The sequence below is a fragment of the Palaemon carinicauda genome, chromosome 14 (assembly GCF_036898095.1).
Source record: "Palaemon carinicauda isolate YSFRI2023 chromosome 14, ASM3689809v2, whole genome shotgun sequence".
Taxonomy (NCBI): Eukaryota; Metazoa; Arthropoda; class Malacostraca; order Decapoda; family Palaemonidae; genus Palaemon; species Palaemon carinicauda.
Genome location: NC_090738.1, coordinates 43,592,870 through 43,598,869, shown reverse-complemented (window position 1 = coordinate 43,598,869; position 6,000 = coordinate 43,592,870). Strand labels below are relative to the sequence as shown.

At 36.0% G+C, this 6,000-nt stretch overlaps 1 protein-coding gene across 3 annotated transcripts in view; it reads left to right on the top strand.

The window, feature by feature from the left end:
- LOC137653558 (centromere-associated protein E-like) overlaps nucleotides 1–6,000 on the top strand; it is an 892,913-nt gene that overhangs the window by 495,869 nt on the left and 391,044 nt on the right. The window lies entirely within an intron of this gene.

The window sequence follows — 6,000 nt, the reverse complement described above, 5'->3', positions numbered from 1 at the left end:
GCATATATATTTTTCCTCTTTCATGCATATATTTTAGTCCTCTTTCTTGCATATATATTTTTCCTCTTTCATGCATATATTTTATTCCTCTTTCTTGCATATATTTTTTTCATCTCACTTGCATGTATTTTCTTTTCATTTTTTTGGAATTTTATTGTCATTTAACCATTCCTTTTTATGAAAGTACTACTCATTATTTGAGTAAATTTGTGCATTTTGTTATTCTTCAGTTTCTTGAACCTCACCACCTAATACTCATAGCTTAGTACTCTTCATTATTTAGCTGGTATTAGAGTACTGATCATCGACAAGTCCTTAAAGTTATGATATTTAGTAGCATGTGGATTTAAAGCTTCCTGTTGGTTTAAGTGCATAAAGGTAATCTTAAACTTATTCACAAGGGTGAATACACTACAAAACGAGTAACAGCGTAGGTGTTTTTCTCCATCATATCCTTGTGGGGGTTTATAGAAAAAGGGCATATATATATATATATATATATATATATATATATATATATATATATATATATATAGTATTTCAATAGAAATCTGTGTTTATATAGGCATCCTGTTAGTTATTATTCTAGGATTGTAGTAGATTTCACTTTGTCATTATCTCGGCATCATGATGGATGAAGAAAATTGAAACACCATTTCCAAACAACTGAGTACCTGGGTATGTTTATTAATACATTGTGAATGAGAGGTTTTCCTGCAAATTATCAGATCAGTAGGGTCAGGGAGATGACAATGCCATTTTGGACAGAAACGTGTATTGCAGCTTTGGCAGATAATTCTGGCTCAACCGTCTTGTTTGGAAAAGCTTGTCTCGCACCTGGAGATCCGCCTTCTCTCATCTCAAGGTCTCCTAAAACAGCACTGGTTTTCTTGGGTTGATCCTCTTACTTTTCTGGAAGCACTTTACCAGTAGGGAAGGGACATTTTTTGTGTGGTGGCAGGGCGACATAAGCCTACTTCTTGGAGCTATGATAAACACCCTCTCTGGATATATCTTGGTTCGAAGACAAGTTGAAAGAAGTGTGGGTGGTAACCTTAAACAAGTTTTGTTTTAGGGAAGTCAAACCAGATTGACATCACCTTCATATCAGCATTCGTGAAGTACGAACAGTTCTTCTAGTGCTTCAAGTAATTCATGATAAGTTGATGGATTACTGAGAAGCATTCACAAGTAACAACATGACTGAAGCGACTCATTCAACAAGCATGGGAGATGGTATTCCTTCTTTTTTGATAGTTGGCAAAGTAGCTGCATTATTAGATGATTAGCCTTACCTAATTGTGTGCTATATATATTCCAAATTGTCAGAACATACTGGCAAGTTATGGCTCAGTCATCAGGAGCACATCATGGACACTGGATGTATTGTATACCCACGTATAATGAGAAGGCAGTTTGATGTTTGTGGAACACTATTTATGAGTCTATTTACCAGCCAGTCAAACAATACACTGTTAGTACTTTACTCAAATGTGCTGGACCCACTAATTGTTCTTGAGGACACTTTTTGCTGCCCAAGACATGTCCATGCTTCATACACTTTCCTCTCTTGGTCTGATTACAGTAGTTTGGTTGTCATTTCTGTATTGACCACTCTTGGTCTCAAGCTGACCTTTGTGGATCCTTAATGGCTAGAATCTGAAAGGTATCCCAATTATTTTAGAATGTTTGTAAAATTACGAACATACTAACCCTTTTAGAACACCATTTTCCTAGTTACTACAAGTCCTTAAGATCTCTTACAGTTCATGGCTGGAGATTATCCACCATCTCAGAGGGAGAGAAACGTTTCATGTGCAACTTCTGAAAAGATGTCTGGTACCATCTACCATTCCACAGGACATGTTCATCAGGCATAGATCTTCTTTTGTTGGTATTATGAGAGGAGTATCTCTCTAGTATAAGTCACTATTCAATAGATCATGGACTTGATTGTCTATCTCTCGATAAAAGCTACACAGTTTTTTTGCAGTAATTGGCTATTTCTCAGCCCATTATTATTATTATTATTATTATTATTATCATCAAATGCTAAGCTACAACCCTAGTTGGAAAAACAGGATGCTATAATCCCAGGGGCTCCAAAAGGGAAAATAGCCCAGTTAGGAAATGAAATAAGGAAAAATAAAATATTTTAAGAATAGTAACAACATTAAAATGAATATTTCCTATATAGCCTACACTAAAAACTTTAACAAAACAAGAGGAAGAGAAACTAGATACAACAGTGTGCCCGAGTGTACCCTCAAGCAAGAGAACTCTAACACAAGACCGTGGAATACCATGGTATAGAGGTTATGGCATTACCCAAGACTAGAGAACAATGGTTTGATTTTGGAGTGTCCTTCTCCTAGAAGAGCTGCTCACCATAGCTGATGAGTCTCTTCTACCCTTACCAAGAGGAAAGTATCCACTGAACAATTAGAGTGCAGTAGTTAACCCCTTGAGAGAAGAAGAATTGTTTGGTAATCTCAGTGTTGCCAGGTGTATGAGGACAGAGGAGAATCTGTACAGAATAGGCCAGACTATTCGGTGTCTGTAGGCAAAGGGAAAGAACCGTAACCAGAGAGACGGGTCGTATGTAGTACTATCTGGCCAGTCAAAGGACCCCATAACTCTCTAGCAGTAGTACAGTATCTCAGGTATTTCAGCTGCAAGGCACACACTTCACTATCTCAAATGCCTCATTGCTCTAGAGGAGCTTCAAGCTGTTTTAGCCATCTCACAAGCTCAAGCATTCCAGAATTGGACATAACTCTCATCCTTCATCTTCCTTATTCTCATCTAGTCCCCATGAGCCGCTGAGGAGGCTAATGACAAGGATGGTGCTCTTGAAATTGTCTTCTTGCTAATCTTGGCATCAGCAAATAGATTAGGCAAATTGCCCTGCCTTATGTACCTAACTTGACATTCAATGCCATGGAGATCACATTTTCATTTGTTCCCGAGTTTACGGCAAATTCTGAATTTGTCAGTCCCTGATGAGAGATTCACGATCCTTCCTCTTGGAGACTCTCTGATGATTCTAAGGAGATACTGTTGTGTTCAATTTTGGTTCTCTCTTACTATAAATATTGTACTTGACATCCTAGGCTTGATTGTTGAAAGTTGTTCATTATAACTGCTTGCTCAAGAAAAAACATCCTAGAGTACTATTTCTTTTTGGCTTCATGCTTTAATTAAAGGAGAATAAAAGTTGTCAGTGAGAATGTGGGGTTATTATTCCGCCTCATAGATAAGGAATGCAAAGTCCTCTCCATTTTGTTTGTTTTCTGTAAGAACATCATGGAAGCACAGTTGCTGGGTTCAGTTATTTGGCATTGACACTAGTTTCGCCCTTTCTCTACCTTAGGGACAGTGCCCTTAACCTGAATGCCTCTAGGACAAAACACTAGTGAAAGGTTAAAGGACAGCTGATAATTGATGTTCATCCTTTTCTATGTTCATCTGCTTTGTAGCCATCGCTATTAAATTTCTTATTCCTGGTCTGGATTTTAATATCTGGCATTGTACAATTAGTTCTTTGCACATATTGCATATGATTTTTCATAATTCTTAGCCATCCTTCCCAGACTGTACCATCCTTTACTTTGTACTAGGAATGTTAATTTTAACAGTCTTGCCTATGACTCAATGTTATACAGTATTCTAGAAGTTTTATTTCAGCTCTTACCAGATTATGGAATGATCTTCCTAATCTGGTAGTTGAATGGTGGAACTTTAGAAGTTCAGACTTGCTTCAAATGGTTTTATGTTGAACTGGTTGATGTAATTCTCTCTTCATAGTTTATATAACATCTCTTTTTAATGTTGTTACTGATCTTAAAATATTTAATATTTTTTTATTCATTTCTTCTCTTATATATTTTACCTATTTCCTCTCCTCACTGAGCTATTTGCCTGTTAGAGCCCTAGCGATAGTAGCATCCTACTTTTCCTACTTGGTTTGTAGCTTAGCTAGTAATTAGGACAATTATATTAGACAGACAGAACCAGGTCTGTTACTCAATAGGCAACCTGTTTGTTGTTGATTTGTTGAAGAAATATCAATCCTGTTATCTCTCAGTGAACAAGGCTGGGGAGTGAACAATAAAACATATGTTGTTTAATGTCTCCATGGAAAAGTTTTCTCCTCGAATATACTGTAATCCCAAGGGTTTCATAATACTTAGTACTATTTTAGTACTTAGGTATAGAAGATATTGCTCTCTATCTATTCGATCAACAGTCATTTCAGGTATATCCATATTATTATTATTACTATTATCATGATTATTATTATTATTATTATTATTATTATTATTATTATTATTATTATTATTATTATTATTATTATTATTATTATTAATTTCTAAGCTACAACCTTAGTTGAAAAAGCACAATGCTATAAGCCCAGGGGCTCCAACTGGGAAAAGAGCCTAGTGAGGAAAGGAAACAAGGAATAATTAAATTTTTAAGAAGAGTAACAACATTAAGATAAATATCTCCTATATAAACTTTATAAACTTTAACTAAACAAGAGGAAGAGAAAGTAGATAGAATTGTGTGGCTAAGTGTACCCTCAAGCAAGAGAACTCTAACCCAAGGCAGTGGAAGACCATGGTACAGAGGCTATGGCACTACCCAAGACTAGAGAACAATGGTTTGATTGTGGAGTGTTTTTTTCCTAAAAGAGCTGCTTACCATAGCCAAAGAGTCCCTTCTACCCTTACCAAGAGGAAAGTGGCCACTGAACAATTACAGAGCAGTAACCCCTTGGGTGAAGAAGAATTGTTTGGTAATTTTAGTGTTGTCAGGTGTATGAGGACAGAAGAGAATATGTAAAGAATAGGCCAGACTATTCGGTGTATGTGTAGGCAAAAGGTAAAGTGAACCGTAACCAGAGAGAAGGATCCAATGTAGTACTGTCTGGCCAGTCAAAAGTCCCCATAACTCTCTAGTGGTAGTATCTCAATGGGTGGCTGGTGCCCTGGCCAACCTACTACAGTACATTGGTTTGTACTGTAGGAAACATGCAGGTGGTGATTTTAGATTATGATATTGTGATGTATCCTTTTTACCTTTATTGATATTTATTCTATGACTTATTTTCTAATCTTCTGGTTTGATATGTTTCCTTATTAGGTTTTCTTATGCTATAGTAAGCTCCTAGATGGAATATTCTCCTGCTGCTTTTATCAGTTTCCTTTTTATTTTGGAATGGAGGGTCTTATGGGTTCCATCTTTTCTCAGTCACACTGGTATCTTGAATATTTTCTCTTTTCCTTGTGCTGTGGCGAGATTCCCCAAATGCCTCTTCTCTGTCCTAACCACCTGTATTTTAGCCTTCCATGGCTATTCATTGTGTATGTTTTTATCCTCCAACTGGCCTGTCTTTTACCATAACTTGAAGGCTCTCTTCTTCTCTTCAGTGGCCTTTTGTATATAGTTATTCCACTACTATGTTTATACGTAATCCTTTTCCAATGTCACCTTGCGTACTACTTCTGATGCCTTTTGTATCCCCTCTTTCCTGTCTCAAACCCAGCTTTGTCTGGTGCCATTTAGTATTGAGCAATATATAATTTTAGTTTTTATATCGAGTAAAACTGCTCCACAGAAAAGTTTAGAAAAATATTAAAATAAATGAAACTTAAAATCTCACGGTAATGGAATTTTTAGTAGATCTGAAAATTTTAGCTCAGAAAATTTTTAACAAAATTATGTTACTACTTACCACTCAAAGGAATAGGCCTTTGCTGTCACCAGACTTCAAGATAAGTAAACCTTTTAATCACCAATAAAACAGTCTTACATACTGTATTTGTAAATAAAATAATTTGATATCTTTCTTGGTTTTTTGTTACTTTGTATTAGAAATTAATTTGGCATGACCACAGTGACTTGGTAGAAATTACCAGAAGAATTTATTCATAAACAAATGATGAGGATTGAAGCACATTTTAAAAGAATCTGGACCGATCAGTACGTATTAAAGAA